Here is a 22,010-nt window from a genome sequence, read left to right on the forward strand (position 1 = left end):
TCTTGGTCTTTTTCTCGGCTCTGCTTGGTCCTCGGCTTCGAGGGTCTCAGTGGATGCGGCACTTCGCCTTCTGTCGGGAGACGAACACGGCTGGCTCCTTTGGTGACGCTGACACAGATGGAGATGGTGTTGCATTCTGACAGATGGAACTGTGTCTCTTTTCAGATCAAGTTGCCTTGCAAAGCCCATTTCCCACTGCAAATAGTTCTCAAAGTCATCGGGCCTTGTGAAGTGAGCACCGCAAATAATGCTGTAGCATGTAGCCAATTTTTCCGGGTGCCTCGCACGAAGCGCTCCCATTTCTCTCTCATTGTCCGGTCTTTTGGAAAACGATGAGTACTAATCCCATCAAGATTGGTGTCGCTACACCCTCCTACGATACATCTGTTAACCATTTTAATAATTACGCGATAACGTTGAAGAAATGTGCAGAAAACCACCAGGTCGTTTTCTCATAAACAAACCAGCGCTGACGTAGGATTCAGAGGGAGGCGTCCCGCACACGATGTCACGAAAATCAATGTTTCCCGGGAAATCCAAATGCCAAGTTTTTTCAGAGGCGGACCAATTCGCCTCAAATGGCTCGATTTCAACTGAATTTTTCTGGTGTTGTGCAAGGTAAAAAAATTTCGCAAAATGTGACAGATATTTGACCAAAGTTTAATATAAAATAGGAGAATTACATTGATCTTGCTCTTGAATTTACCCATGATATGCACTTTAATGTAAAGGTGTTGAGTGGAAGGATCTGATGTCCTCCTGTGGCACACTGCAGTATGAAACTTCCAGCGCTTTTTACCTTGTCTGCATTAGGACCGGCCAATATCGGACTGCTTTTTTTTTTGGGAGCCGTGGTGTCTGTGGGTTTTTTTTTAAATAAATATTCACAACAGAAAGTATGCTTGAGAGTTGCATGGAATCCTGGAGTGAGCCCATCGTTTGCAGGGATTCATTCCAAAGAAAATTAAAGACCACATTGCTTATTGTTTTTTTTTTTAAAGTCCTGATTTCTGTGGTTGTTCAGTCAGTTTAGTACCATCTAGATACACACACCACTTAGACTGTGATCCTAAGGCTGACAAAAGGGACTGTTATGTCGGGTATAAAGCCATTTTAGAATTGCCATCTGCTGTAATATCATGCAAAAATAGTTTTCTAGAAATGAGCGGTTGTCTGTCTGTACGCATCTTAATCATCTCATGTTATGCTGTTAGATTAATAAACATATTCGGTTCACTGTGTGTGAAGCAATCATCCAGATTTGTAGGCAAGGCTACCAGTCAGGAAGTTGTCCCTCACACACATGCAATTGCTGTCTGGATGTTTTAAAAAAAAAAGTTTTTATAGACGCCACTCTGTGAAACTAATCCCATCTGAATAGGGGCAAAAGCAGGTAATACATGATACAATGCAGAGATGCATTTTTGTTTTGAATTTTAAAAAAAAAGACATGAAATACAAATTTTTAGTAATCAGTTAAGTAACATGTAGCAGTTGGAGATCTGTAGACCTTGTGAGGGTTTTGTTTTTTTTAATATATACCGTATATTTTTTTGTATGATGGCCATACAGAGAAGAAGAAACCTTTATTTGTCACATGAACACTTGAAGCACAGTGAGATTCATCCTCTGCATTTAACCTATCTGAAGCAGTGAACACACGCATTATTATTACACACACAATATAAACACACCTCCTTTGCAAAGCAACTTGGGTGAGAAATCTGGCTGAAAAGCCTTACAAATCTCTACTCACTCAGAGCAGTGGGCAGCCACACCAGAGCGCCCGGGGAGCAGTCAGGGGTTCGGTACCTTGCTCAAGGGCACTTCAGCCCAAGGCCGCCCCACGTTAACCTAACTGCATGTCTTTGGACTGTGGGGAAAACCCACGCAGACACGGGGAGAACATGCAAACTCCACACAGAAAGGCCCTCGCCAGCTGCTGGGCTCGAACCCAGAACCTTCTTGCTATGAGGCAACAGTGTTAAATCCTATATTGACATCCTTGCAGCAACCAAGCCACCTATTTCTAAGCTTCAGTTTAAAAGTTATGCAAAATGTTATGGGAATGAAGGCTTGGCTAGAGACGGTTTGTTTCTTCTGTTCCGATGAACTGGACATTAAGTTTTAAACTTATTTTCGTGTGTGTGTGTGTGTAACCACAGTATTTTTAATAGAAGATTTCTTTCAACATTATTTCTAAGAATTCAATATATAATATTGATCTCTAGTGGAGTACAAATACTGTCTCTCTCCCTGACTCTTTTTGGCATCCAGTCATCAATCAGGACGGTGCTTTTTTTGGCAGAAATGAGCAATTCCTTAAAGCCCCGTTATGTGAGAATGGGTCATTGTTTTGCTCTCAGGCTCCCCTACAGTCGTGGAGTGTAATTCACTTTTATGCTACTGACGCAAGTCCAAGTCACGCTTGGAGCTTCCCTCATGGGCAGCTGTGCACATGCATTTATTTCCAAGCTAAAGGATATGGAAAAAGCCAAAGAATCATGTCGACTGACGGGGTAGAGAAATATTACAGGATTTTACACACATTTTAGCTCATTTTTATGGTTAGTGTTGCTGGCTGATTTTGAAAGCTAGCCAGGGTGCTGTAAAGCATGACGAAGTTCTCACGAGAGGTCTCCGGGACGCGCCACCAGAGTTACATAGCGCTATAACTGCTGAACCAGACAGACTTGGAATGGTGGACAAGGCAGTCTCTCAACAAGAAGTCAGTGTATCATCATCGTAAATTATTTTGAAGCTGATATTTTAAGGTAAAATTCCTCCCTAGTGTTGCTTTAAATAACCAGTGAAAATAAAGAGGCGGCAGGACTTTGCACATTTTCACATAGTCTTCATTGTGCTGCTTCTTGGGGGGGGGGAGGCACTAATTGGATTCATTGCTTATTTACAGCCGAAGCTGTTTAATTAATTCTTATTTAATGTTTCATTTTATGTGTTGGCACAAAAATATCCTCCTGTATAATGTTTCCCTGATCACTTGTATATATTTATCGAGATTTTTTTCTTATTATTTTTCCCCCCTTGCTGGCTGTACCTGCAGTTGTGATCACGTTGTGATAACCAGCGTTGCTCATGCCTAGCAGCAGACACGGATCACGAGCAGTCGAAGCACACAGGGAAATGTGTTGAGGCTGTTTGTACAGAGTGAGCTTTGCAGTGATTTATAAGATGAGACACGGTGTTCCCATGAATGTTGGAGCCCAAATCCCTGTCTCCAAGAGCCAGCTCAAGCGCAACTACAGCTGCATGCAGTTCAGCTATGATCGCACAGTCACTGGGGATGGAAGTGCAAAGGAATGGGTTTGTCTCTTGATTTCTTGTTCTGCTTTCCTTTCACATCATGTGCTTAATATTTTCTGACTTTTCAAACCCGTTCCTGTGTCTCACTCATTCTCTTGGGTTGGGGATAAGTAAGTGAAAGGTGGCAGTATGTGCGAGTTGTCAGGTTAGGCGTACCAGAATTTGACTTCGTTACTGTAGGACACCAAACTGCACTGTTCTGAAGCTAAAAATACTCCTCTTCAAGCAGTGAGTAAAAGCACAGGGAATAGGAGATACTCAGGCAGCATCAGTTCATCACAATCTTCGTTTTTGAACACCACAGTCATGCTCCTTCAGAGCAAGGCTACTTAGAAGTCTAATGATTCGTTTGCGACGACAGTTGCGAAGAAGCAAATTCAGCGTCATGAAGCACGACCGAGGAAAAGCTGTTAATCATACACTTGAATTAAACTCTGAATAAAATGCTGAGTCGAATCTCAGTAGAGATTTGTAAGGCTTTTCAGCCAGATTTCTCACCCAAGTTGCTTTGCAAAGGTGCGTTTATATTGTGTGTAATAATATATATATATATATATATATATATATATATATATATATATATATATATATATATATGTGTGTGTGTGTGGATGAAAATCTGCTAATGGGTAATAATATGTAACAAATCATGTCAAAATTCATATTCTTTTATTGAAAAATTAAACTACATCATATTAAACTTTTATTATTTTATTAAACATATTAACAATTGAAAAGATAATCACACTGGATTTTCAAAAAAATCATCTGCGAAGTTATCAAATCTACGCTTATGCATGTTATTTTTTGACGGAAAAAAATGAACTATTTTTAGTTTTTTTTCCTCCTTATTTTACAAAACTCCATGCATATAAGAATGAAATAATCAGGTTTTTACAATACTTAATGGAAAATATCACAGATCTTTCCAGAAAATGAGAATATAATTATTCAAGAAACAGGTGAAAAGATTCACGACCAAGAGCCAAGGTGATAACTTTTCTGTTATCACTTATGAACGGACATAACACAAGAATTCATTGTGAAGAAATCCTCATAACATAACAGTAGTAACTTACTATTAACATTAAGGATTGGAAACAGGACTCTGTGGAACAATACAATATTAAACACGTGGTTTAGTATACTTATGCATGTTACTTTTGACGGACATAAATTACCAAAGATGAATTCATTGAAATGTACTCTAATTGCACTATAAGATCTGACTAGGGAAAGGGGAATATGAATATTTAAGTAACAGGAGAAATCTAAGACTAAAATTATATTGTAAAATTCATAAATGAAGACTACAACATGAGTATTGCACACAGCCGGAACTGTCTGATAGTAATATGCATGCACCATAAAGTAATAAATGAGACTTAAAATTTGGATTACAGCCATGGAAACATATTTCTGGGCCATCAAACTCTTCCTTTTTCCAACAAGTCCACTTAAAGCTCTCTGACTCCAGAAGGAGACCTGTCTGACCTGTCTGACATGGTGACAAGTACACCCAAAACAAATTTTATTTATCTTCAATTGGGGGACGTCAAAATATAACGTGCATAAGAAATGTCCGTCAGATTGTAACGTGCGACTTCCTGCTTCCGTCAGGGACCAACACATTCCACACGATCATTCACCCTCCTGGCAAATTCTTTCAGTTGCACTGGCATCAATTTTTGTTTACATCCATTATGAAGTATTTCAGCCAGTTCCCCGATCGCTACAGTTCATTTTTAGTGAGTGAAGAACAAATCTATACTTGCGTACTTGCGTTCGTTATGTATTATGCACGTTAGCTTTCTTGACAGACTGCAAACACACGCTGCTCAGGCGGCCAGTTTCTCCATCTTCTCGGAAAGCGATGATGTCATCAAAACTTGTGGTAGTGTGGATTTCCTGGAGGTTTGTGTATCATGCGGTGCTATGCCGGTCGGAGATATATGATACAGTCTTGTGTACGTTATTTTCTGACAGACAGCGATCCTTTGATTTTACCATCGATGTATTTTGAAAACAGGCAGATTCCAAGGCGAGAATTAATTATAAATCAATTGGTGCTTTTATATTAAAGCGATTGATTACATATATTGTTCTATATTAATGTTTTTAGTTGGAATATTCTTATTCACAAGTTGATGTTGACTTCTGACGGACACAGTAACGTGCATAAGAGTCTTTTTTTAAAATGATTTTTTCGTGTTTAGAAAATGTGCAGGCCCATTGTATGTGGTTTTTTAAACACTTCAGTAAACCTGTTTTATGGAGTGTAGTTGATTTAATTCCGACTAAGTTGTATAGCAATCAAACCTTGTCGAAGTTGGTTAGTCAGAACTGTTACGGTCGGGTGTCTAAAATTCACCAACTTCAAAAAATTAATTCATGATTTTATTGGGAAAATATAGCTTGTGATATCTGAAGTTGTCAACATTATTTCTTAGAGCAATATTATTTTATTTAAACCAAAAAATATCCAATTTATGTTTAAAATAGTGGATGGAGATTTTTTATACGTGTCTCACCATTATTACCCATTAGCAAATTTTGACTCGTGTGTGTGTGTGTGTGTGTGTGTGTATATAAATATATATAAAATACACGTGTGTGTGTGTGTGTGTGTGTATATATATATATATATATATATATATATATATATATATATATATATATAAAATAAACGTGTGTGTGTGTATATATATATATATATATATATATATATATATATACTGGGTGTGATTTGCTGGGGGGGATGGGGTGGGGGATCATTCCCCCCCTCTGGTTTTTATCTCTGCTGAAAAAAAAATCCTCGGGGACAACCCCGTCAATAAAACAAACAAACCAAAAAAAAAGTTGACATGACAGGCATGTTGTGACACAGTTTTCTATGGTCTACATTGCACTCACTTTCAAAATGACCCGAAGTGGCAGCTTTGATGTTCACGAACGTCCCCAGCAAATAGATACATTGTAGATAATAACAATATCTTTGCGTTCTATGCAGGGATGCAAACAGCGCGCCTTTTGGCGGATGCCGCCTTTTTCATGGCCGATTATTTTATTTTTTTTTTAGGGGGGCGTTGGAGTGTCTGATTATAATTTCAAAGTAAATTCTGTATTAAAATTACTAAATAAGCAAATCCGTTACAGTCCATGAAACAGGAAGTATAAGGATGAGAAAAAAATAGTTTAAATCGGAAAGCTGCGCACAATGTGAACTGCGCCATCAGAGCAAACTGTTCATTTAGTATTCATGTATTTTAGTGATTTTCGAGTCACTGTCCATTTAATCCGGAGGGAGAGAAACATCACAGCAACGCAACAAGCAGTGCGAACTTTGTTGTGTTAGTGTTCGTGTATTTAGTCAGAGAGATAGGAAGATGAATTTACTATCTCTGGTTTAGTGTTCGTTTTCATTTAGTGTTATTCATTTGATATCATCGGATGTTATTGAGCTGTTAGCCTATTGTTACCTTAATTTTGTGACGTTTCATGATTAAAAAAAAAACATCCCCCCTTCTGTTTTTTTGACAAATCGCACCGTGTGTGTGTGTGTGTGTGTGTGTGTGTGTGTGTGTGTGTGTGTGTGTGTGTGTGTGTGTGTGTGTGTGTGTGTGTATATATATATATATATATATATATATATATATATACATATACAGGGTTCCCGCGGGGTTTTAAAAGGTAGTTAATTAAAATAGGCTAAATTATGGCCACTAAAAAGTAGTAAAAGGTAGTAAACGTAATCTGACGTGGTAGTAAATTTTTTTTGACCCCCATCCAACTGGGCCTATGTGTTTTCTAATTCGTTTAATTAACCTGCATGCCATAATATCCATAAATTACTACATTTGGGCGAATTTATTTTTATGTATCGAGGAGGTCCGCAGTGAGGAGTTGGTGGTGCATGCGCATTGAATTCCAATAACAGTCGAATCCAGTATAAATTTATACCAGAGATTGTTTAGTACGAGACTGACTTTGTTTATACGGCTCTAGTCGAATCTATCTGTTGACCTGACTGCCAACATCTGCACGAGAATTAAACAATGGGGAAATGCAAATTTTCAGACCTCTGGCTGGAGGAACCTGATTTTAAAGACTGGCTAAAGGCGGTAGATGGCAATTGGCGAGAGGCGTTCATTGAAAAGTTGATGGAAGAAAAGGTCAAATAACTGAGGCACATGTAATGCGTTGTGTGTGTGCCTGGTGCATTGTGGGTGTGTGGGGGTGTGTGTGTGCCTGGGTGTGTGTGTGCAGCGCTCGAAACTAACGGTGTCCCGATGTCCCGGGGACCATAAAAAATGTCATCGGGACACAAAATTATCATATCTGGGACAATCCCGGGACAATGGAAAAAAATAGATCTAGAAAAAAAGTTCTACATTAAAGGTGCAGTACAAGATTTTGGAATAACGGTTCCCGCAAGCCATATTTTGAAAAGAAACACTCCCACCCCCGCGTCTCCACCCCTCCTCCCCCTTATAAAGCCTGAGAAAGTCCAGCTTTATAATGGGCGTCTATTGCGTTACACACCAGTGGAGCTCGTTAAGTTAGAGTGTAGAGAGCTTGGAAAAATAGCTCAAACTTTCTCATTTAAACTGTGTTTTCAGCCCCAATTTTCACTCCACACACACAATTTTTTCAAAAGTAGTAGCCACACTTGTCCTGATTCACACAATGTGTCTACCTGAGCGATAGGATTTACTGTTTTTGAATGAGAAGCCTGAAAGTAACGAGAGCACAGCCGCGCAGCCCCATAGACTCCCATTATAAACGTGGCAGAAAAGTCACTCGTTTTTAACTCGCTCTAGTGACCTCATTTTTTTACACTACAGACAAAAAAAAATTACATCCGTGTGTTCAGGAGAGCCTTGTGGCGCTCACTGTGAAAGAATTTTGTCAATATCTCCTTCCGTTTTCGTGTAAATCCCCGTTGTTTGGAAGGAGCGCACTGAGAGAATCCTGCGCTCTGTGTGACACTCTGCTCGCTCTCACACACACACACACACACACAGAAGGGACGGGCTAGTCGCGGGCTTCAGTCTGATTGACGTGTCAGTATCCAATCATTTTGAGGTGGTACCTCGATATGATTGGATGGCGTTTTTCCTTTATTTTACACTGTAGACTGGATTAAAATATTTCGTTTTTTGGGTCAAACCTTCTATTGTACTGCTTGCAACATGGGTGTGCATTTCATCCATTGATGGTATGGCTGATGGCTTTCAAAACATCTCTGAATGGGGCAACAGGTATATTACATAAAAATGGATAACGGTCATGGTGAAAATGCTAAGTTGGCCTTATATATGCCAACAGATATTCAAGGTACAAGTAGATGAAACAAACATAAAAGGGGTCTTATTTTCAGCTAAAGTGTACTGCAGATGTAGTGAGTTGAAACATTTTCTGAATGAGCTAGTTGGCCCCTTTTAAATAAACGGGTATCTTTTCATACAGTGAGATCGCCAAAGTTTAATAAACTGAAAATGCAATAACTGTAATTTTGAAGTAGATGATGTATAGGACATGTGTCGCTTGTGTTTTGTGACTTATTGTAAAAATGATATAAAGGGTTCAAAATCGCATAGTTACAAATATAATAGTAACTTCATATGATAATATTAACCACTGGTTATTTCAGAGAGGAAAAAAATGGGGACACTATTGCTTCCATTCGGGACAATACAACACATAATTCGGGACCACTGGGGGACATAAAGAAAAAAAGTTAATTTCGAGCCCTGTGTGTGTGCCTGGTGCGTTGTGTGTGTGTGTGTGTGTGTGCCTGGTGCGTTGTGGGTGTGTGTGTGCCTGGTGCGTTGTGGGTGGGTGTGTGCCTGGTGCGTTGTGGGTGGGTGTGTGCCTGGTGCGTTGTGGGTGGGTGTGTGTGTGCCTGGTGCGTTGTGGGTGGGTGTGGGTGTGCCTGGTGCATTGTGGGTGTGCCTGGTGCGCTGTGTGTGGGTGTGCCTGGTGCGCTGTGTGTGGGTGTGCCTGGTGCGCTGTGTGTGGGTGTGCCTGGTGCGCTGTGTGTGGGTGTGCCTGGTGCGCTGTGGGTGGGTGTGCCTGGTGCGCTGTGGGTGGGTGTGCCTGGTGCGCTGTGTGTGGGTGTGCCTGGTGCGCTGTGTGTGGGTGTGCCTGGTGCGCTGTGGGTGGGTGTGCCTGGTGCGCTGTGGGTGGGTGTGCCTGGTGCGCTGTGTGGGTGGGTGTGCCTGGTGCGCTGTGTGGGTGGGTGTGCCTGGTGCGCTGTGTGGGTGGGTGTGCCTGGTGCGCTGTGTGGGTGGGTGTGCCTGGTGCGCTGTGTGGGTGGGTGTGCCTGGTGCGCTGTGTGTGCACTGTTTGAGGCATCCAAAATGTGATGAGCAAATCTGTTGTGTGTGTGTGTGCCTGGTGTGCTGTGGGTGGGTGTGCCTGGTGCACTGTGTGTGCCTGGTGTGCTGTGTGTGCACCATTTGAGGCATCCAAAATCTCATCTCATTATCTCTAGCTGCTTTATCCTGTTCTACAGGGTTGCAGGCAAGCTGGAGCCTATCCCAGCTGACTACGGGCGAAAGGCGGGGTACACCCTGGATAAGTCGCCAGGTCATCACAGGGCTGACACACAGACACAGACAACCATTCACACTCACATTCACACCTACGGACAATTTAGAGTCACCAGTTAACCTAACCTGCATGTCTTTGGACTGTGGGGGAAACTGGAGCACCCGGAGGAAACCCACGCGGACACGGGGAGAACATGCAAACTCCGCACAGAAAGGCCCTCGCCGGCCACAGGGCTCGAACCCAGGACCTTCTTGCTGTGAGGCGACAGCGCTAACCACTACACCACCGTGCCGCCCGGCATCCAAAATGTGATGAGCAAATCTGTTGAACTGTTCAAATGATTAAGATTAACCCTCTAAAACACTGATCTCTGGGAGGAAGGTGTTGACTCTGCCCACGGGCCTTCACGACTACAGGAATGGTGCAAATGACTATCTTAAGCAAACTTGGCAATGTGTTGAGAGACTGCCAAAATAGGGCTTGGGTTATGTGTGTTTTGTATCTTTAGGGTGTGTGTCTTGTAGGGCTGTAACGATATGCGTATCGAAATCGAAATCGCGATACGCAGAGCCACGATCCGTATCGCGATACAAGAAGGCAGAATCATGGTACACCCTTTCAAACTTCTCCTCAGCCCAAAAACAGAGGTGCTTCCAAACTTCAATTTATGAATACTTTACTTTTTATTTAAATTACATTTTAAACTTGCTTAAATTACTTTTATTTTTTTATATCTATTAGTAAGTCGTTTATTCGCCGACCTGCGACGATCTTCTGCGAGTCACGCAACGTCCACACTCGCCACTGGCAGAGCATTCATTTCTTTTAAGCGGTCGCCATTCTGGTTGCGACGCGGGGAGCGAATCTGTAAACAAGCAGCTCATTGGCTGGCTAGGTGTGCCACAAGCCAATCACAATCACTTGACCGGAAAGGCATGCAGTGTTGCCAGATTGGGCAGGTTTAGGTGCTTTTTGGCTGGTTTTGAACATATTTTGGGGTGGAAAACGTTAGCAATATCTGGCAACACTGAAGGCATGTCTGCTTGGGCGGAAGCCTTCTGCGGCAGTTACATTTTGACACGCGAGCAATGTTTCACTATAAAAATTCCGTAATTTCCATCTGTTTTCCGCGATCACAGAAAATCATTGGCCCTATGAGAGTGAGACAGTGAAAGAGCCACCCACCCCCCCACCCCAAAAAAAATTCTTAACGGATTTACACGATTTGGAAAAATGACTTTTTCAGAACCGAAAAAAACAGAGCTTCTGGCTCAACAGTATTATTTTGAGAAATAAAACCCTCTTTGGATATACATTTGTTCATTTTTGCATACATATTACTCATTCTCTGCAGTGGTCTGAATTATTTGTTATTAAATAGTTAATGTAAGTAAATGTTAATAAGTCAAATTTACTACTTTAAAAAAAACATTTAAAAAAAATCGTGGGCGTATCGAATCGTGGGTCAAAAATCGCGATACGAATCGAATCGTGAGTTGGGTGTATCGTTACAGCCCTAGTGTCTTGTCTTTGTCATGTGTGTGTGCACTCGTGTGCGTGCGCCTGGTGTGCTTTGTGTGTGTGTGTGTGTGTGTGTGGGTTCGTGTTTGCCATTTGACCTGATCTAAATGTAATGAGTTGATGTACCTAAGCACATAAGATTTTTTGTGCAAATCTGTTCACCTGTTCAAAAGATTATTCCACAAACAAAAGGTTGGCCATCTTGAAAGTGTTGGCCGACAAAATGTAATCAGATCTTGTACCTAATGTGAAGTGTTGACACACAAGGTTTAGTGCAAATCTGTGTACCCGTTAAGAGGTTATGGGCCACAGTTTCACAGTTCAATAAAATTATAAATTATATGTGGAAGTTTGTTTTCTTTTATGCAAATATGCATTACTCCATGTGTTGCCCTAGCAATGGGAGGTTCTATTATGCGTCCAAAGGGAAAGAGTTACACTAGGGAAAGAGTTACACTACCGGTACGTTCAGATTTTCTTTCTATCTTGTCTCATCAATCCAATTCTTTGGGTAGAGTTGTCACTAACTTATATGTAGCACATTCACTTGGACTAACACATACACTCAAAGATTACCTTGTTAAATTGTGAGAAAATGTCCAAATCCAAATTGTCGCTGTGGTAGTAAAAAAAATTGTGAAGGTAGTAAAAAGGTAGTAAATTCAACATAAAATATCTGTAGGAACCCATATATATATATATATATATATATATATATATATATATATATATATATATATTTATATATATATATTTATATATATATATTTATATTTATATATATATATGTATATATTTATATATATATATATATATATATATATATATATATTTATATATATATATATATATATATATATATATATATATATATATATATATATATGAGTGATTCCACGCTTATGGGTACTGAAATGGGGGCATGAACTTATTTTTAAAAATTCACCTAAAATCATTTCTTTTTTTACCATCAGGTCACAAAACATGTAATATTTAATGAATGATATGTTAAAAGATAACTTTAATTTTCTGAGATGTAATAAAAACATATTTATATGCCAAAGTCAGAACGTAACAGAAGTGTTGTGGACATATATATTCTCAATTTTAACAATGTAGAATTACTTTTTGAAACATAGGAAGGTGATGTTTTAGCAAATATAATTAATAAACATGTGTAGTAGAATAAACATACACATTCTTTCAATAAGATTAACATGGTATATAGCTAGATTGTAATTAATTTGCAACAGACGCGAGATGGACAATCGTAGCAGAAGTAATGCAACAGACATCATTTTGGAACTCATAGGCTTGACTTTGGCATATAAAGGTTTTTATTACATCTCAGAAAATTAAAGTTATCTTTTAACATATCATTCATTAAAGATTACATGTTTTGTGACCTGATGGTAAAAAAAGAAATGGTTTTAGGTGAATTTTTAAAAATAAGTTCATGTCCCCATTTCAGTACCCATAAGCGTGGAATCACTCATAGATAGTGTGTATGTGTGTGTATGTGTGTGTGTATATATATAGTGTGTATATATATATATATATATATATATATATATATATGTGTGTGTGTGCGCACACGTATATAGTGAACGCTATACAATCAAACCATTTACCATGCTGTAGACTTGCGATATCTTGTGTTGCACGACATGCCAAGCATTGATTGTTGATTGCTTCTCTGATGAAGAGAGACATTAAGAGTTTGTGTGTGTGAGAGAGAGAGAGATTCTTCATGCCTGCTTTGTGTAGGAGGAAAAACAGACAATGAGGGAGTAAACTGAGCTGTACTGGGAGGCGAGACCCTGAGTTTTGTGACATCAGCTTACCTAGTGTGTGCAGGAATGTTTAGGGTCTCTTGCCCCCAGGAAAAGCTGCAAAGTAATTACATGGAGAAAGTGATGCAGGGCAGCATGTGCAGGAAAGTAATGGAGAAATGCCTTCACAGATGGAGTGTGTGTGTGTTTGTGAGAACAGTGCAATTGAGCAAGAGGGTGAAGGAAGAAAATCTAGGAAGAGAGAGCTGCCTGAGGTTTTGTTACCTGGTCTATACATGACATTAATAGCTCCAGGCCTGCTATGATGGAGCAAGGGCAGAGAACAAAGAGAAGGTATTGGTGTACTCTGAGAGGGAGAGAATTTACATGCTGTTGCTTGCTGCTGTTCACTTATTCAGCTTCGTTCATACATTTGACAGCAGTGCGTTGGAAAAATACTGGCAAAGAAGGTAATTCTACCCCTTGCTGTGGCAAGATCAAATTTCTTCTGAAGTTGGAAGTTTTCAGTTCGCACGTAATTAACAGAAAGCGCAGAACGCTGCCATCAGGAGCCCCAGGGTGCAGGCTCGATTCTTGTAATAATTTGTGGGATATGTCAAAGGAAGCTTTTAAGTAATTAATTGTGAGGACTCGTTAATTAATTGAAACGCCATTATTTCACTGCATTTAACGTTTGGAATATCTTTCACACATCAGCAACTAGAATTGTAGAATTCAACAATTATGTTTGATGTAATTTTGACGTTGCGTGTCTTGTCAGCAGGAAAACACTGGTAGAGATGTCATCGATATCTTAGTGAGTGAAGATATTGGAAAATGTTACTCAAGTCCGGGATGTTTTTTTTTTTTGAGAAATGAGAGTTTTTCAACATAAGAGAAATTTCATATCTTCAAGCCAATGTGTAATTTTTGTTTTATTATATAGACACATTCACAAACAAACCATGCAAGTTAATCAAAACAATTCATTGATAAAGTATGTTATTTTATGTTCTGGATGTCGTTCGTATGAAAAATACAAGTAGCGTATTTCCGAGTAAAACACTCGTGTCTACATATATTTTCAGACTCTTCAGATAAGTTATTTGCAGTCATGTAAGGAGCCTAGTAAGGTAAGGATGGCTGTAAGTTGCCATTATATACAGCTGAGTTGATGAGATTAGCACATTGTACATTGCTAATCAATGTCTGGTGCATGTGCAAGTGGACCACTTATTTGTCACAAAGTACTTGTCAATTAATATTTGCAGTGAAACACGATATTTAACAATTATTCACTGAAAGAGAGTTGAATATCAGTGAAGTGAATATAAGTGAGACAAAGTCGAGGTGGTGGTTTGCCGATATTCATCGAGCCTGAGGTGGGTAATTGTTTTGGTATACATACAGTGGTGCTTGAAAGTTTGTGAACCTTTTAGAATTTTCTATATTTCTGCATAAATATGACCTAAAACAACATCAGATTTTCACACAAGTCCTAAAAGTGGATAAAGAGAACCCAGTTAAACAAATGAGACAAAAATATTTTACTTGGTCATTTATTTATTGAGAAAAATGATCCAATATTACATATCTGTGAGTGGCAAAAGTATGTGAACCTTTGCTTTCAGTATGTGGTGTGACCCCTTTGTGCAGCAATAACTGCAACTAAATGTTTCCGGTAACTGTTGATCAGTCCTGCACACCGGCTTGGAGGAATTTTAGCCCATTCCTCTGTACAGAACAGCTTCAACTCTGGGATGTTGGTGGGTTTCCTCACATGAACTGCTCACTTCAGGTCCTTCCACAATATTTCCATTGGATTAAGGTCAGGACTTTGACCTGGCCATTCCAAAACATGAACTTTTTTTCTTCTTTAACCATTCTTTGGTAGAACGACTTGTGTGCATAGGGTCATTGTCTTGCTGCATGACCCATCTTCTCTTGAGATTCAGTTCATGGGCAGATGTCCTGACATTTTCCTTTAGAATTTGCTGGTATAATTCAGAATTCATTGTTCCATCAATGATGGCAAGCCATCCTGGCCAAGATGCAGCAAAACAGGCCCAAACTATGATACCACCACCTTGTTTCACAGATGGGATAATGTTCTTATGCTGGAATGCAGTGTTTTCCTTTCTCCAAACATAACACTTCTCATTTAAACCAAAAAGTTCTATTTTGGTCTCATCTGTCCACAAAACATTTTTCCAATAGCCTTCTGGCTTGTCCACGTGATCTTTAGCAAACTGCAGACGAGCAGCAATGTTCTTTTTGGAGAGCCGTGGCTTTCTCCTTGCAACCCTGCCATGCACACCATTGTTATTCAGTGTTCTCCTGGTGGTGGACTCATGAACATTAGTCAATGTGAGAGAGGTCTTCAGTTGCTTAGAAGTTACCCTGGGGTCCTTTGTGACCTTGCTGACTATTACATGCCTTGCTCTTGGTGTGATCTTTGTTGGTCGACCACTCCTGGGGAGGGTAACAATGGTCTTGAATTTCCTCCATTTGTACACAATCTGTCTGACTGTGGATTGGTGGAGTCCAAACTCTGTAGGGATGGTTTTTTGTAACCTTTTCCAGCCTGATGAGCATCAACAACGCTTTTTCTGAGGTCCTCAGAAATGTCCTTTGTGCCATGATGCACTTCCACAAACGTGTTGTGACGATCAGACTTTGATAGATCCCTGTTCTTTAAATAAAACAGGGTGCCCACTCACACCTGATTGTCATCCCACTGATTGAAAACACCTGACTCTAATTTCACCTTCAAATTAACTGCTAATCCTAGAGGTTCACATACTTTTGCCACTCACAGATGTGTAATATTGGATCATTTTCCTCAATAAATTAATGACCAAGTATAAATATTTTTGTTTCATTTGTTTAACTTGGTTCTCTTTATCTACTTTTAGGACTTGGGTGAAAATCTGATGTTTTCGGTCATATTTATGCAGAAATATAGAAAATTCTAAAGGGTTCACAAACTTTCAAGCCCCACTGTACTTGGGTGATTTGTTGTTGAAAAAAATAATTGTGTTAAAATAGTTTAATTCAGTCTTCAAAAGCAGCATGCAAAGGTAATGCGTGCAGGCTTGTCACATATCTGTGCCAAGTTACATAAAATACTTTTTTTTTGTTTTGAAATGAATTTAAAAAAAATCACAATTCCACCTTCCCTTTTGAATAGTTTTCAACCAAACTTCGTAGCATCTTTAGTGCTTTTAGGAACAGCGTTTTCTTTCATGATTTGTAATTCTTCCTCACATGCGGTGACGAAGCAATTGGCCGCCATTTTGCCGAGTCGCTGGAGGTGATTATCGAGAAATGGTCTGAATCTCTTGACCAATCAGCATGCACTATTTCCTATAATCACCTCCTATTGATACTAAATGGTATTATTTAATAATTAGTGTAGGTATGCCTCCTCCATCATGTACATGCAGACCCCCCCCCCCCCCCCCCAAAAAAAAAAAAAACGTATGTTATTTACCAGCTGGGCAGTCCGTATCATGAAATACCGTGATCGAGGTCTTGAAAGTACTGACCGAGGCTCTCTGGGCCGAGATCAGTATTCAAGGCCGAGGTCACGGTATTTCATCATACGGACCGACCTTAAGCTGGTAAATATATTTATTTTTTTCTTTACCAAATTCTAACAGAAAACGAGAGTGCCTGAAAAGGAAAGGAGAGCCGAGCCGCCATTTTGAATCCTCATTCACGGCTGTAATGCAAATTGCTTCCTCCTCGGTATCCAAGTGCACTTCCATGGCAGGAAAAAAAACTACATTTTGCCGCCTGTGTAGTCCCCCATTTATACAAAATGGAGTCATTCAGGATTCAGCCATGTTTTTGCATAAGATGTTCTATGATCACAGGTTTGGAGTTAGTAGCAATAATGTATTACTCAATGATTTCGATCATCAGGATTTTACACACACACACACACACACACACACACTATTTTTATATATATTGTGATATCCCGAGAGGCTGTGTCGTCGAGGGGCGCTATGTCACACGCAGATGGCTCCAACTTCTGGCAGCTATAACTCCATCTGGTGGTGGAGTTAGGAACTGCACCCCTCAGCACACAACCCGGCAGCACACCTGTGGCCAATGAGGGCCTAATGCGCAAGAGGGCTTTGTGAGAGCTCAAAAGCTCTGTGTGAAGGTGGAAGGGAGAGGAGAGAGGTTCATGGACTCCCGTTGCTGAGTGGAACCTGCTGGGTGGAGTATTTGTTGGAAAGCCTATCTGGAATTCTTACCTGAAGTATTCCTTCCCTGTTACGGACGCCTGCTACTGGGCTGCCACCGGGCCGAAGCCTACAGGGATTGTTAATTGGACTCAAAGTAAGGCAGAAGATTTTGTTTGTTCTGGGAAAAGGATATTGGACTGAAGGAAACCTGCCTATAATTTCGTTGTTCTAAAGCCAGAGACATTATTTGAGTTTGACTTTTGGGAATCCCTTTTCGTTTGAACATTGAACTTTGAGTTACCTTTCCTGTTTGATTTCCTGGCATCACATTAAAAATCTTGATTTATTTTAACCTTATTGTCCGTGCACTGATTGAAGGGTCCCACCGAGAGCCAGCCAGCCTCTTGTGATATCACAAAATATATACACGCGCGCGCGCGCACACTATATATTTTTTTAGTGTGTGTGTAATATATGTAAATAAAAAGTTCATATGAGCAATACTCAAATTGTAGGGCAAATAAAATGTAATAAAACACAGATCTCAAACAAGTAACATGCAGTAATTACCACAAATGTAGCACATCATAGTTAAAGAATAGTGTAACAACCAGAAATTACATCTGTGTAAATACAAGAGAATTTGTATACAGTATGAAATAACCAATTATTAGCATATCCCTCAAAGCAATATCGCTACGGTATGCTTTTATTGATTGATTGTTGTGTAGCCCTTGTGATGGCCATACTGGTGCTGAATGGTCATGTTTGTTTGCTCAGCCAGTATAAGGGAATATTCTAAATGCAGCGTTATGTGCTATAAAGCAGTCCACTCAGGCACTGGGACCTGTCATGGGGAGGCAGTTATTTTTAAAACCCACAGTATGATGTTCTGCTTTCAGCCAATTTCTCAGATTGCTCGATATGACCCAGAATAGCAGGTCTCTTGTGGAAGAAGCCAGTCTTGGAGATCCAAACCAAGAAAGTGTGTACACAAGCTGTGTGCGTGTGACCGAGATGTAGTGCAGTGTGAGGACGATGAGTGGTGCTGATGCTGAACATCGTCGATATCTGCTGACAATTGCCACTGAAAGAAGAGGGAGAGATGATGTGTGGTGCAAATGAATAACCCTGGGCCTGACAGAGATGGACACTGAAACCATGTGTGGGTGTATGACTGTGTGGCTGGCTATATCGGTTTCTGTCCATTAGTCTGTTTTCACTCTGTCTACATTAATGAGATTTTTACCCATTTTTCCTTTTTGTTTTTATGTCTGAAAAGAGCTTAGTTACTCTGCTTTATGAACCAGAAGAGCTTAAAGAACCGGAATAGATTTTGCACTATTAAAATTCAGCACACACTTTGCCGTTAGCATTAGCGAGAGCCGTGGCAGAGGGGCTTTAACAATAAAGCTCTTTTTATAGTGTCGCTGCAGGTTTGTGTTCGTGCAGCCATCAGCAGGAGCGCTGACGTGTCTCACTCTCATCTGAAAGCTCGTCAGCGGCACGTCAACTAAGGAGTGATGACTGCTTCATAATGAGAGCATGTTCACCCTGGCCCCACTCAATCAATTTGCCTCTAATTAGTGTTAATTTAACGCCAAGCAACTCCTCTGATTCTCTCCATCAGTGCTTGATGTTCCTCTTCTCTCCATGGTCATGAGGCTGATGAGACGTCTTTATTATATATGGACTATGAAGCGCTATTAGAGGTACTGTAGTGTATCTTGCGTCGATGTCAAAGGGTCTCATGCTGGTTTAGTAAATGACCTGCACTTAAAACAGTGACGGTCAATTACTGTTGTCTCGCTTCGGTTTCAGTCCCTTTTCTCCCCACCTTTTCTTTTTGTGAGTCAGGTTAGGTGGGTGGAAATGAAACAAAACTCCCTCCTCTGCTCACACGTTGTTATTAGTGTTACGGATTCACACCTGATTGTTTTCATGTTTGTTTAATGTGCTGCATAAACGGCCAAACGAGAGTGAGCGGGGGTGTGTATTAATATTAATAATAATAATATGTTCAATTTATATAGCGCCTTTCTCAAACCCAAGGTTGCTTTACAATAATAGGCAGGGAAAAAAAAGTCCACCAAATAGAGGTCAGGATATCATTCCAGTAGTATAGCGGCCACAGTCCCACCAGAAGGCGCACGAAAACAAGTCACACATCTCCAGCACAGCCGCCGTGATGCCGCCAGCAACATCGCTCGAACACCATGCCATGGATCTACAAAGTGAGCACAGAAGCACCGCCATGCAGAGCGCTCATGTGTCCCAAACTGCCTGCACAGCTGCCGCGACACCACCAAGCAACATCGCTCGGAACATCACGCCAAGCATTAAAGCACAGAGCGCTGGACAACCCCGATGTTAAAATGAGCAACGAGCTCACTGCAGTCCATAGCTGGGAGCACAGGCATCACCCACAGCGAACCAAGGCCTGGAGGGAACCGATGCCCAAAACTGGGTCCGGAGCTACACCACAACTGGCGGACAAAAACACTTAAACATCAAACACAGAAAAAAGAAAAAAATTAAAATAAAAAAAGGAGAAAAAATAAACTCTGGTTATGTGTGTATATTAGTAAGAGTCTTAGTTTTGTCTGTTTGTCGTCTGTCAGTCGTCTTTAGGAGAATGATGGACTTGATTCTATCAAAGATGATTTTGCTCATTTCAATTCTTTTATTTGGATTCTGAGTAAGGTTTTACTGTAGCCTGCTGTGTGCCAGGTTATTCTGCTGTCAGATGGACCTGCTAACACAAACACTCACTTTTCCTCCATGCTGTAGTTATGCCTAAAGCTGCTTATTAGCCAAGCTGACAAAAATGCCAAAAGCCAAGTGGTCCAAAGTTTGGTTGAAGTGTTCTACTCAAGGGAGGAAAAAAAAAAAGCAGAAAGTTGAAATGCTACAGAACCCCTGAAGGGACATTTGTTTGGATCGATGGATGGATGGGAATAGAATGTTTCTGGTGCACACATCATCTGTTCCTTGATTTATACTATCTTCTGGTAAACTTTGCATTCTTGTGTATATATTCCTCTGTACAGCCATTTTCCTGCCGGAAATGCTTAACCATATTTATGGTGTTCAGGCTTCTCTCAGGTAGTTTCTCATACACATTTTTTTTTTTTTCTATAGAGCCCTTCAAGGGCCACACGTCCTCTTTTGGGGCTCCCTAAAATGCAGTATGTGCTTTCAGGTAATATTATGGTTGTACTGCCTCCTATCAGGGTTTTTTTTTTTCTTTTCTTTTTTGATAAAACTTTAAGCTGCACTTGAAGGCAGAAGAATGTGGCATGTTTGAATGGTTGAATCTGACTGGTGGTATCCTCCACACACAGTCTGCTGCTGTATGTAAAGTATCCACCAATAATACTGTTTTAGCTCGATAACTGCCTACCACTATATTTTTATTAACTCGTATTGTTTTTGAGTCGAATTGTATTTCTGCTTGGTGTTTTTCAAATATCCATTGAACATTTCTGTAAAAATGCATGCACTTGAAGTGCAGTATATAATATTGTGCACATGGAAGTAATTTTGAAGAAAGAAGTTTGGCTACCTCGTGACACAAGTCGCAAACGAGGGGAAAGAGGGAAATGGTTCAATATAGTGTGTATCTAGAGTTAGTGGCCTAGATTTAAGAACTTCGGGGAAACCTCCTATGTTGACTCCGGGGTTACAATATACATTGTGTACATATATACTTCAGATTTCTGTCATAGCTGCATGACGTGCTTTTAAAACTTGACAACATGAACCCCTGGCATTATCAATTTGAAGATTTCAGAGTGCAGTGTCAGTTGAGCCAGGAGATGTACTGGTAATGTTCATGTATTTTTGATTAGTAGATCATATTCCAGAAGTGAGGTCACCCTAGGTTTGAGTCACACATTTTGTGATAGTTTCTCTGAAAAGAACGAACAGTGAATCATTCAGCTGTACCTGACTGTCTGCCAGTCTTTGACTATCTGTATGTGTGTGCGTGTCAAGACAGTTGTAGTGAAAGACAGTGACTCTCTCCCTCCCTCCCTCTCCCCCCCAACTTACCTCTCACCATCTTCTCATATCATGTTCTCTGTCCTATATTGGTTACATCAATTTGAATTATACTATGCCCACTAGAATATTTCAGTATTTCCAACCCTGAATGTCGGACACATTTTGTACAGCAATTTCCACTGTAGACATTTTCACAAAGCTGCTTCACAGAATCTGGATGTTGAATTAGATCCCAAATAGGCCATTTGCAGGAATTGGTCATGTGCCAATTTTCCCCATAGCAACAAGCCCGTGGTGGGCAAGCTAACTTGACATTCCTTGATAACCATAAGAGTTTGACTGGCGATGCGAAGCAATCCATTTCTGTAATAGCTGTTTTTATCTTTTCCATTCTTTTTTGACCCGAATTTTCATGTGTACTTGGAAAAAGTTTGTGGTTTTAACTTCTTTCGTAAGTTAAAGCGAACCATTGGCCGTAAGAGTTTTTTGGATTCGAGTTGGTCGCCGCCGAAAGAAATTCATGTGCTAAATGGCAGATTTCTCAGGTATGTTTAACTTATAATTTCTCCTTTTCTACCTTTTATCATTCGCTTAATGTGTGAAGATTCTTGAAAATAAATAGATATATTTGTAG

General features: G+C 40.2%; 1 protein-coding gene across 5 annotated transcripts in view; it reads left to right on the forward strand.

Annotated features, from left to right (window-relative positions):
• The window catches only part of ndst2a (N-deacetylase/N-sulfotransferase (heparan glucosaminyl) 2a), a 346,042-nt gene that overhangs the window by 188,205 nt on the left and 135,827 nt on the right, over positions 1-22,010 (forward strand). The window lies entirely within an intron of this gene.

Source organism: Neoarius graeffei, chromosome 7 (assembly GCF_027579695.1).
Source record: "Neoarius graeffei isolate fNeoGra1 chromosome 7, fNeoGra1.pri, whole genome shotgun sequence".
Lineage (NCBI taxonomy): Eukaryota > Metazoa > Chordata > Actinopteri > Siluriformes > Ariidae > Neoarius > Neoarius graeffei.